The sequence below is a fragment of the Rhinolophus sinicus genome, chromosome X (assembly GCF_036562045.2).
Source record: "Rhinolophus sinicus isolate RSC01 chromosome X, ASM3656204v1, whole genome shotgun sequence".
Classification (NCBI taxonomy): Eukaryota; Metazoa; Chordata; class Mammalia; order Chiroptera; family Rhinolophidae; genus Rhinolophus; species Rhinolophus sinicus.
In genome coordinates, this window is record NC_133768.1 from 80,320,733 (window position 1) to 80,333,817 (window position 13,085).

The 13,085-nt window shown below is 40.2% G+C and overlaps 1 pseudogene; it reads left to right on the top strand.

Annotated features, from left to right (window-relative positions):
- The first annotated feature begins 7,711 nt into the window (after positions 1-7,711).
- LOC109436892 (delayed-rectifier potassium channel regulatory subunit KCNS3) lies at positions 7,712-9,637 on the top strand (annotated as a pseudogene).
- Positions 9,638-13,085: the final 3,448 nt, after the last annotated feature.

The window sequence follows — 13,085 nt, forward strand, 5'->3', positions numbered from 1 at the left end:
TCACTTGGGCCTTATATTTAGTGGTATTTTTTTTATTAGTTTCAGGTGTACAACACAAAGCAATACTTAGACGTTTATCATTTATATCCCACACACTGTGCGATCCCCCCTCCCCCATCCACTATCCCTCTGACATCACACAGAGCCATTACATTTCCACTGTCTCTATTCCTAATGCTGTACTCCAATTCCTGTAAATATACATATATATATATATATATATATATATATATATATATATATATATATATATATATATATATATAATTATAGTTGGCATTCATTATTGTTCAGCTTCAGGTGTACAGTGCAGAGATCAGGCATCTACATCATCCCTGAGGTGGTCTCCCAAATGGGACACGTGTCCATCGGATACCCTACAAAATCTTTACATTATTGATTACGTTCCCCAAATTAATTTTCAAAACCCCGTGGCCATCTTGTGGTTACCGACTATTTTCTGAACCCCTCACCTTCCCCCTTATTCCTACACCCCCGCCCCTCTAGCAACGCTCAGTTTTTCCTCTATGTCTCCAAAACTGTTTCTGATTAGTTCATTCACTTATTCTTTTCTTTAGATTCCACATATAAGTGAGATCATATGGTATTTGTCTTTCTCTGTCTGACTTATTTCACTTAACATAATGTTCTCTAGGTCCATCCATGTTGTTGCAAATGGTAAGATTTCTTTCTTCTTTATGGCTGCGTAATACTCCATTGTATAAATGTACCACAGTTTCTTAATCCAGTCATCTACCGATGGGCATTTCGGTTGTTTCCATGTCTTGGCTATTGTGTATAGTGCTGCAATAAACATAGGAGTGCATAAAGATTTTTGAATTGAAGTTTTGGATTTCTCCGGATAGATACCTAGGAGTGGGATTGCTGGATCATAAGGTAGTTCCATTTTCAGATTTTTGAGATACCTCCATACTGTTTTCCATAGTGGCTGCACCAATCTGCATTCCCACCAACAGTGCACAAGCATTCCCTTTTCTCCACATCCGCGCCAGCACTTGTTGTTTGTTGATTTATTGATGATAGCCATTTTGACTGGGGTGAGGTGGTATCTCATTGTGGTTTTTATTTGCATTTCTCTGATGGTTAGTGAGGTTGAGCATTTCTTCATATGTCTGTTTGCCATCTGTATGTCCTTTTTAGAAAAATGTCTCTTCATGTCCTCTGCCCATTTTTTAATTGGGTTGTTTGTTTTTTGGAGTTGAGTTGAGTGAGTTTTTATAAATTTGTGATATTAACCCTTATCAGATATATCATTGGCAAATATCTTTTCCCATTCAGTAGGATCCTTTTTGTTTTATTGATGGTTTCCTTTGCTGTGAAATAGCTTTTTAGTTTGATGTAATCCCACATGTTTATTTTTTCTCTTACTTCCCTCGCGAGGATATATCAGTAAAAATCTTACTCCGGGTAAAGTCTGTGAAGTTTCTTCCTATATTTTCTTCTAGGAATTTTATGGTTTCAGATTTTACATTTAAGTCTTTAAGCCATTTTGAATTTATTTTTGTGTATGATGTAAGGAGGTGGTTCAGCTTCATTTTTTTGCATGTGTCTGTTCAGGTTTCCCAGCACCATTTATTGAAAAGACTGTCTTTATCCCACTGTACATTCTTGCTTCCATTGTCATAGATTAAATGGCCATATAGGCATGAATTTATTTCTGGACTCTCTATTCTGTTCCATTGATCTATCTGTCTGTTTCTATGCCTTAACCATGCTGTTTTGATTATTGTAGCCTTGTAGTATAATTTGATGTCAGGTATTGTTATACCTCCCACTTTGTTCTGATTTCTCAAGATTGCTGAGGCTATCTGGGGTCTTTTATGGTCTCACATAAATTTTAGGATTATATGTTCTATTTCTGTGAAAAACGTCGTTGGTAGTTTGATATGAACTGTGTTGAATATGTATATTGCCTTAGGCAGTATGGACACTTTAACTATATTAATTCTTCCTATGCATGAACATGGTATCTGTTTCCATCTATTTGTATCTTCTTTCGTTTCTTTCTTCAATGTCTTATAATTTTCTGAGTACTGATCTTTTACTTCTTTGGTTAAATTTAATCCCAGGTATTTTATAGTCTTTGAAGCAAATATAAATGGGATTTTTAAAAAATTCTCCTTCTGATATTTTATTATTGGTATATACAAATGAAACTGATTTCTGAATATTAATTTTGTATCCTGCTACTTTACTAAATTCATCTATCAGCTCTAATAGTTTCTTGGTGGAATCTTTAGGGTTCTCTCTATATAATATATCATCTTCATATAATGACAATTTTACTTCCTCCTTACCGATTTGGATGTCTTTTATTTCTTTTTCCTGTCTGATTGCTGTGGCTAGAACTTCCAGCACTATGCTGAATTGAAGTGGAGAAAGGGGGCAACCTTGCCTTGTTCCTGATCTTAAGGGGAATGGTTTTAGCTTTTCCCCATCGAGTATGATGTTAGCTGTGAGTTTATCATAGATGGCCTTTATTATGTTGAGATATGATCCCTCTATTCCCACTTTCTTAAGGGTTTTTATCATAAATGGCTGCTGGATTTTATCAAATGCTTTTTCTGCGTCTATTGATATGATCATGTGATTTTTATTTTTCATTTTATTAATGTGGTGTATCACATTAATTGATTTGCGGATGTTGAACCACCCTTGCATACCAGGGATGAATCCCACTTGATCATGGTGTATGATCTTTTTAATGTATTGCTGAATTCTGTTCGCTAATATTTTGTTGAGGATTTTTGCATCTATGTTCATTAGCGATATCGGCCTGTAGTTTCAGTTTTTTTGTGGTGTCTTTGTCTGATTTTGGGATCAGGGTGATAGTGGCTTCATAAAAAGTGTTTGGGAGTCTTCCCTCCTTCTGGATTTTTTGGAAGAGCTTGAGGAGAATAGGTGATAACTCTTTTTCGAATGTTTTGTAAAATTCACCTGTAAATCCATCTGGTCCAGGGCTTTTGTTTGTTGGGAGATTGTTGATTAGTGATCCAATTTCCCTGGTGGTGATCAGTCTATTCAGGTTTTCTGTTTCTTCTTGAGTTAGCCTTGGAACGTTGTATGCGTCTAGAAAATTGTCCATTTCTTCCAGATTGTCAAATTTGTTGGCATATAGTTGCTCATAGTAATTTCATGAAATTTTTTGTATTTCTGCAGTGTTGGTTGTCACTTCTCCTCTATCATTTCTGATTTTATTAATTTGGGTCCTCTCTCTCTCTTTTTAAATGAGTCTGGCTAAAAGTTTGTCAATTTTGTTTATCTTCTCTAAGAACCAACTCTTGGATTGATTGATCTTTTGTATTGTTTTTCTGGTTTGTATTTAATTTATTTCCGCTCTGATCTTTATTATCTCCTTCCTTGTACTCCCTTTGGGCTTATTTTGTTCTTTTTCCAGATCACTTAAGTGTGAAGATAAACTGTTGATTAGTGATGTTTCTTGTTTCTTTAGGTAGGACTGCAATGCGATGAACTTCCCTCTTAGGACTGCTTTCGCGGCATCCCATAGATTTTGGGACGTCGTATCTTCATTTTCGTTTGTCTCGAGATATCTTTTGATTTCTTCCTTGATTTCCTGCTTGACCCATTCATTATTTAGTAACATGTTATTCAGCCTCCATGAATTAGTGTGCCTTCCAATTTTTTTCCTGTAGTTCATTTCTAATTTCATAGCACTGTGGTCAGAGAAGACAATTGGTATGATTTCAATTTTCTTAAATTTATCAAGACTTGTTTTGTGGCCTAACATATGGTCTATCTTGGAAAATGTTCCATGTGCGCTTGAGAAGAATGTGTATTCTGCAGCATTGGGGTGAAATGCTCTGAAAATATCGATTAAATCCAAGTGGTCCAATGTATCATTTAAGGCTGTTGTTTCCATATTGATTTTCTGTCTGGAAGACCTGTCCCTTGTTGTCAGAGGTGTGTTGAAGTCCCCTACTATGATAGTGTTACTGTTGATCTCTGTCTTTATGTCAGTCAATATCTGTTTTATATATTTAGGTGCTCCTATATGGGGTGCATAGATGTTTACTAGGATTATGTCCTCTTGTTGGACTGATCCCTTTATTATTACATAGTGCCCATCTTTGTCTTTTAATATTTTCTTCATTTAAAGTCTATTTTGTCAGAAATAAGTATTGCTACTCCAGCTTTTTTCTCATTTCCATTTGCATGAAATATCTTACTCCAACCCTTCACTTTCAGCCTATGTGTGTCTTTTGATCTGAGGTGAGTCTCTTGTATACAGCATATACAAGGGTGTTGCTTTCTTATCCACTCAGCCACCCTATGTCTCTTGATTGGACCATTTAATCCATTTACATTTAAAGTGATTATTGATAGGTACATAGTTATTGCCATTTTAAAATTTGTAGTTAGATTGTTTTCATCTTTCTTCTATTTACAGAAGTCCTTTTAGTATTTCTTGCAATGCTGGCTTGGTGGTAATAAATTCCTTTAGCTTATTCTTTTCTGGGAAGCTCTTTATCTCTCCATCAACTTTAAATGATAGCCTTGCTGGATAAAGCAATCTAGGTTGTAGGCCTTTGTTTTCCATCACTTTGAGTATCTCCTGCCACTCCCTCCTGGCCTTCAATGTTTCTGCAGAAAAGTCATTTGATAGTCTTATGGGAGTTCCCTTGTATGTAACCCTCTGTCTTTCTCTTGCTGCTTTTAGGATTCTCTTTGTCTTTAACCTTTGCCATTTTAACTATAATGTGTCTTGGTGTGGACCTGTTTGGGTTTATCCTGGTTGGAACTCTCTGCACTTCCTGGGCTTGTATGTTGGTTTCCTTCATCAGGTTAGGGAAGTTTTCGGACATTATTACTTCAAATATGTTCTCAATTCCTTTCTTCCTCTCTTTACCTTCTGGTATTCCTATGATGTGCATGTTGTTGTGCTTGATGTTATCCCATAGGTCTCTTAAACCATCTTCATTGTTTTTTATTCTTTTTTCTTTCTGTTGTTCTGTTTGGGTGATCTCTGCTAACTTGTCTTCTAAGTCGCTGATTCGATCCTCTGCTTCATCTAACCTGCTGTTAATTCCTTCAACTGAGTTCTTTATTTCAGTAATTGTGTTCTTTAGTTTTAACTGGTTGTTCGTTATGATTTCTACATCCTTCTTGATGTCCTCTCTAAGCTCCTTAAACATTCTTATCATCAGTGTTCTGAACTCTGTCTCTGATAGGTTGGTTACCTCTGTTTCATTTGGTTCCATTTCTGGAGGTTTCTTCTGTTTTTTTTTTTAATTTATGACATGTTCCTTTGTTTCCCCATTCTGGCTGACTCTCGGTGCTTCTTTCGATGTATTAGGTAGATCCCCTAGAGTTCTTAGTTCTTGCTGGGTTATCTTATGTAGTATGTGTCCTTTATATTTGACTTACACTACTTCGTTCTTCTCCGCTGCGTGTGCTCCAAAGGTGACTCTTGTGTTGTGTATACTGTCCTGTTAAAGAAGATCTTTAACTGCTTTTCGCTTGTAAGTAGGTGGGTTTAACTCCTAGGCTGACTAGTTGTGAGACTTGGCTCTGCCCACTGCATGGTTTTCGGCTGCATGAGGGTTGACTGCTTAAATATAGTTTGGCCTCTATGGGCTCTTCTGCCTGTAAAGAATTCCCTCTGGGTTTGTCACTTGTAGGTCAAGCCCGGTAATACTCTGGTTTGGTCTGGAGTTGGCCACTGGGTATGTTGAATCTCGTGCCTCTTAAGCTGGGCCCTGGTAGGGCAATTTCAGAACAAAGCAAATCACCAAGCACAACAACAAAAACAAAGAAAAAATCAAATACATTCACATGTAAAAACAACCAACAACTCCCACTCAACAGAGGCAAAGATATCAAAGATATAAAGACAAAACAAAACAAAACAGAAAGCAGTGTCAGTCTTTGCTTAAGGCCACCAAGTAATCTCCAGGTTGTCCTCTGCTCTACCAAAGAGTCCCTTGCATATTGTGCAGGCAGAGCCAGTCACCTGGTGCCTAGAGTGACGTTGTTACTGCAGATTTAGATGCGTGGGGCTGAGGGTTCTGGATGGTAGTTTTTACAACGCCAGTACAGTTTCTGCCCTTGCCTGCACATATGCACACTGAGAGTAGCACCCCCAGCCCTGTGTCCAGTTCTGCTGAGTCTTAGGGCACTTCTTCCATGTGTGTGTGTCTGTGTGTGTGTGTGTGTATGTGTGTGTGTGTATGTGTGCGTGTGTGGCAGGCCGGAGATTTCTGAGATGCTGAAACCTGGGAGCTGTGTCTGCAGCTTACTGCTGATCCCTGGGAGGGCTTCCGCAGTTGTAATTGCCCCGCCCTAGGCAGGCCAGAAAGTGTGGGGGCTGTGGATGGAGGGGTTTTCTCTTTCCCAGCTCAGCTGTGTCACACTCTTCCCTTAAGCCAGAAAAGATGGTGGCTGGAGGCAGAGGAGTCCCCTCTCTCCTAGTCCAGCAAAAACCACACTCCTCCAGCCTCCTCCCTGGGCCAGAGCCACCAGCCAGTCTTCCCAGAGCCCGAGCACCAAGGTTCCTCTGTAATCTGACACCACTCCTCAGTTCAGGGTCCAGTTGAAGTCTCTGAATGGGAGGGGGTAGGATTGGAAGAGTGGGGGGAGTAGATCAGGTATGGAGTTTGTGTTGTTTGTCCCGCCTGGGGCTTAAATGGAGGTATCAGCTGAGGTTATTGCCTCAAATGCTGGATATGTTGCCCCCTCAGCAGGAGAGATCAGCTGTGGGACGTAGGGAAAATGCCCACCTCCTGGCTTTTGTGTTCTCTGTTCCATCCTGGGATCCCCTGCATCTCTGCAGCTGCAGATGTCACCCGGGATTGCATCACCGCAGATGTGGGCCGTGTCCCCACAGCCACAGGTGCGGACCATGTCCCCACAGCCGCAGTTGCCGGCCACGTCTCCACTCTGCTCCCTTCCCTCTTGCCCTGCTCGCCCAATTTTCCCCATTTGCAAGTAATCCTTGCATGAGTCTCTTAGCTGTTCTGCATGATGAGCAGAGTCGTTTGATGGGTTATAAATGTCCTGTTTCTGATAAATCTTGAGGAGAACTCAAAAAGTGCGCCCCGCTGCCACCATTCCTATGACGTCACCTCTATTTAGTGGTATTTAAAAAAAAGTCTTAGATGAAAACATAAACTGGGAAGTGTTAGCAACTATTAACCAACCACTGTATATGTCTGGTATATCCTGCACCAAATATATCTGTCCAGTGATTCTATGTTGACTAAGTATAATAGGGATTAAAGGTCATGTATTAAGTGAATATGTGTGAGAAGAGGATTTAGTGAACAACAATAACAAAAATAAACATATTTTAAAATATGGGGTTATTGAGACGGACCACGGTGGGCCACCTGGCTCTCTTCTTGGTGCCATGTGGCGAGGCCTGATCCCTGCAGCACGAGCAGGAGGTATCGCAGAGCAGAGCAAGCCAGAGGCACTGGGACTCCTGTAGGTGAGCGTGATTTCCCAGCGATTGCTTTGTAAACCAGAGAACAGGATTCTTTTCTTCCTTTTGGCCTCTAAATGCCTATGCGCACCACACATTCCAGAGGGGAAGAAGGGCAGAGTTTCTTGGATGATGATGGGCGTTGTATGAGGCAGGATGAGCGGAAAGTGTGTGATATGGACACCAGAAGGGTGCAGCGTGAACTTCCTCTCTCCCTTCCCAGCCAGCTCTTTGTCTCCTGTATCCACTATGGTGTTTGTTGAGTTTTTCCATCGTCCTGGACAGGACAAAGAACTTGTCAATTTGAACATAGGGGCTTTAAGCAGTCTATTGACCAAAGCACCCTCCTGCGATTTCCTCACACCAGGCTCAGAAAGCTGCTCACCTGTCACTAGGAAGAGACCATTCTGGAGCTCTGCGATGACTATAGTGTGGGCTACAGAGAGGACTATTTTGATTGGAACCCCTCTGTCATGCGGGAGACCCTGCTCGCTGCGCCATTTGTCGTGCGGGGCGGCCTGCGGGGTCTCTGCTCCCGCTCCCCACATAACGCAGGATATGGTGAGGCCAAAAAGGAACACCTACGGAGCCATAGATGGGGGAGTCATACCACTATATTCTCTCTGGCGGCACTATACTCTCACTGGAGGCTGGATCCACACTGTCCTCCAACCGCCATCCACGCTTGCCAGCCCAGCCGCCATCTTCTTGCTAGCCCCCATTCTCTCTCTCTTCTCCCTCTCTCTGCTAGCATAGCCACAGCAGTTATATTAGTGGCCAATGGCTCACTGGTTACAGTTGACGGCCAACTAGCCACAGCTGATGGCCATGCAATCACAGTTGGCCATTTACTACCTGAGCCAGCACTTGTCTATGTGAGGCCGAGAGCCTGCAAACTACTTTCTGGGGCTCTGCCCCCACACCCTCCTTGTTCAGATATGTTTTGAATTTTTACTACACGAGGAAGCTGCATGTCATGGAGGAGCTGCATGTTTTCTTGTTCTGCTAGGAGATCGAGTACTGGGACATCAAACAGCTCTTCATTGATTACTGCTGTGGTGCTACCAGGAATGTAAGGAGGAGAACCACGAGAAGGACTGGAACAAGAAAAGCAACGATATGAGTACTGACTCCTCCTTTGAAGAGTTGTGTCTGTTTGAGAAGGAGCTGGAAAAGTTCAACAAGCTGCGATTTGGTAAGCTCCGGAAGATCTGGATTTGAATGGAAAACCCAGACTACTTACTGCCTGTCCACCAAGCTCATCACCATCTCTTCCTTGAGCGTGGTGCTGGCTTCCGTTGTGGCCATGTGTGTACACTGCATGTCGGAGTCCCACAATGAGCATGGAGAGGTGGGTGGCCCTGTCCTGGAAGGTGTGGAGATCGCCTGTGTTGCTTGGATCACCAGCGAGCTTGCCATAAGCTGGTGGCTACTCTCTGTCAAAAGAAATGCTGGAAATACCCTCTGAATATCACTGACTTCATCTCCATTATTCCGTTCTATGCCACATTGGCTGTCAACACCAAGGAGGAAGAGAGCGAGGACATTGACAATGTGGGCAAGGTGGTCCAGCTCCTCAGGCTGATCAGGATTTTCCAAATTCTCAAGCTTGCTTGGCACTCAATAGGCCTTTGGTCTTTAAGTACCACCCTGAGACACAGCTACCATGAAGTTGAGCTGTTGCTTCTCTTCCTATCTGTGGGCATTTCCATCTTTTCCATGCTCATCTATTCTGTGGAGAAAGATGACCACATGTCTAGACTCAACAGCATCCATACTACCTGCTGGTGGTCGGCCACCATCAGCATGATGACTGTGGGCTATTGAGACACCCACCCAGTCACATTGGCTGGGAAACTTACTGCCAGCACATGCATTATCTGTGGTGTCTTGGTGGTGGCCTTTCCCATCACCTTTATCTTCAACAAGTTTTCCAAGTACTACCAGAAGCAAAAGGACATTGATGTGGACCAGTGCAGCAAGGACCCACCAGAGAAGTGTTAGATACCTTACTTTCACATTAGGGACATTTATGCACAGCGGATGCACACCTTCATTACCAGTCTGTTTTCTGTGGGAATTATGGTTGATCCTGATGACATAGACACCTCAAACATGGAAGACAATGAGGATGTTTATAACATGGCCTCCTCACAGAACTACACAGCAAAATGAGCAGGGATGTGTGTGCCTGTATCTTGTGTCCCTTCCCAATGTTAGGTTAACACAGCTTTTAAAGCTTAATGGGTTTGTTAAAATCATTTAATTCTCAAGGTGCACCTTTCAGCCATAATTGGACATTCATTGCTCTTAAATGATAGAATTGTCTTTATTTTTCTCAGTGAGGTGAATTAACAATGCCTTGTTCTGAAATTTATTTTTTACAAGACAGAGTTGTGGTATGATTTTGGAATAAAAGGTAAATGGTATCAGGTGGGATTTGTTGCTAAGGCTTATATAAATCCTGTATTTATCATTTACTCACATTGAGCTAACTGTAAATTATTGACAAATAGAATCAAAGGCCCAGCTCACTGAGGACTACATCTGTGTAAGATCCACAAAATGAGAAAATGCATGTAAATTCCTCTTCACATTCTGGACATGGAAATTAAGAGCCTAATAAACTGCCTAATTCAGTAAATAAATAAGTAAAATACGGGGTTATTGGATGTCAGTGGATTTATAATTGGCCAATATGAAACTATCTCTTATCTGCAACATAAAAAATGAAATAACAAGAACAATGCATACTAAAGAGAGTGATGTTTTTGGGTGGGGGTTTTCTAATTATCTCAGGAACATCTGCTGAGACCTGCTCTAGGATTCCTCCTCCCATATGAATAAATGTGAAGGTCTCACAGTAGACCAGCCATTTAAGTTAGGTTCAAAAAGAGTTCATTGTATCACATTCAATGTTTCTCCACCAAGGTATCCATAAGTAGATTAAAGCCCCACTTTCAAAAAGTCTCTAACAGATTGGTTGGGTGTTGAGGCTGGGGGAAATGAGTGAAGGTAGTCAAAAGGTACAAACTTTCACTTATAAGATAAACAAGTTTTGGGGTGTATTGTACAGCATGGTGACTATAGCTAACAATATTGTATTGTATATTTGAAAGTTGCTAAGAGAATAAATCACAAGAAAACCAAATTGTAACTATGTGACAGGATGAATGTTAACTTATTGGGCTAATCATTTTGCAATTATATACATATATCAAATCATTATGTTGTACACCTAAAATTAATACAAAGTTACATGTCAATTACAGTTCAATAAAACTGGAAAGAAAATGAAGTCTCTTGTCTCTCAGACAAAGAAATTAGCACTCTTTGGTCTCTCTATTCAGCTATAGACAAATCAAATAAATTTAAACATCATTTGGGCATGTCCCCCAGTTTCTTCTTATGGCAAAGGAGGTTTGTAAAACCTCCTTCTTGTTCATAGAGTTTATTGTGAAGGTAAATCGAAGAATGGGAGAGACATGTTTTGAGTTCTTTGTTAAAAATATCCAGTATAAAAATACCACTGATATTTTTGGTGAAATTATTACAAAACTGGGCAGGTTGTTTAGTTCAGGAGGTGAAAAAAGACAATGCCCCCCAAAACGTGGTGACAAATAATTTTGGGTTGAGTCCTAAACTTATAAAATTGTCAGTGCTGAGTTACCAGTAAATCAAGAAGGATGTTAATAAGCATCTGTGCTTCAGCTTTCATTGCCATTTGGCAAACAGTAGCACAAAAAGGAAATGGTAATTAGCAATAAAGGTGTGTTTATTGGTTTGTGCAATTGACAGAGGCTGTATGTATCATCTGCACAGTATGTCCTTTATAAAACTGCCAGATAATGGATGCAAAACCTGTTCTCTTTTCCTTTAGGCTAGAGCTTTATGACCTTGAAGTGCCACTAGGGAAAACCAATTAATGTGGGAATGAGAATTTATTCTTTGCATTGAAAAACAAACCAAAGAGATGTAACAAAGTGAATAAAATGTAGGTAACCCTCCATCTCTACTTCCACCAAAGGCCTTCCCTAAAGCCTGCTTTCCCATCCCAAGCCATCCCCCATGCTGCCTCCTGTGATTTTTCTAAGGGGAAACTGATCATGACATTCTCCTGATTCAAAACCCTTCAATGAGTTCTCAAGATAGGATCCAAATTCCCTAGTCTGTTACCGTGTTTCCCCGAAAATAAGACCTAAGTGGAAAATAAGCCCTAGCATGATTTTTCAGGATTACATCCCCTGAACATAAGCCCTAACACGTCTTTTGGAGCAAAAATTAATATAAGACCTGGTCTTATTTTTCGGGGAAACACAGTGTGTAAATCACTTAGTGATCTAGCCCCTGCCTACTCTCTAGCCTCTTCTCAAAACACTATCCCTTATAATCTACACTCTGGTAAAGGAAATGTTGGGAGGAGAGGGAAACAGGAATGTTTGTATATTTCTAGAGAAAATGTACATTGGCACAGTCAGGTTTGAGAGCAATGTGGCAATCTGTAATAAAATAGAAAGTGTTCACGCTCAGAAATTGTGAAAATCCACACACTGAAAATCCCATGTCACTTCTAGGTGTTCCATTAAAAACATGCATCTTGTACATGAAGTACACTGGTATCTTCATTGCAGTGTTCCTTATGTGGGGGCTAAAAGAATAATTACTTTTCCTCCCACCTTCTAAGTTCTTCTGGCTGGGCTAATAGTCAAATTAACACAGACAGATTAACAGGAGAAAATCAAATGTTCTAATACATGTGCATGGGTAATTCACATAAGCATGAGAATTCCCAAGACAACAAGGCAACACTGGGTATATAAGACATTTTTAGACAAAGGAGAGAAAGGGGTCAGAAGAAGTGTGAGATTTCAGAAGTGAGAATGAGCAATTTACAGGTAGTTAAGGAAGAATGGAACATATGTGTCAGAAAAATTCTTGCTGGGCAACTCAGAAACAATGGGACAAGGAGTAACTAGGAAATAGGCCCCTGCCTGAAACTCTCCTATTTACCATACTTAATTCAAATTAGGCTAAGGTAGCATTCTAAGATTTTCTCCCTGAAATGGGTTTCTGTCTGAATTTCTTGGACAGGAAAAGGGGGAAGTGTGGGATGTTGTCAAATGTTCATTCTGAGGCTTGTTTCTTAATAAACGGCTTAAAATAAATATCCCTAAAAGGTAACTTCAGGGTGGTAAAATTTTAGTTTCCTTCACTTACAAAAGTGAAAAATAGTATGAGAAGAATCAAAAACCTCACATAAATAGAAGAATGAATAAATAAATTGTGGTCTATTCACATAATGGAATCATATACAAAGAGAAACAATTAAAGAGGTAGAAGTATACTACACGGATAAATGTCAAATCCTAATGTTAAATTTAAAAATATTTTCCCAAATGATAAACACAATATAATGCAATTTACATACATATTTTCAACGAATAAAAAGTTACATATGGTCTGTGGCACATACATTTGTGCCTATACATAAAATATACATAAAAGGGAAAAATACAACACAACATTTCAGGAGAGAGGTTACTTCTCTGGAGAGAGGTGGGAGAGAATGGGATAGGAGAGGATTACAAAGGGGTTTTCTGTCAATTGAAATATTTTATTGCTT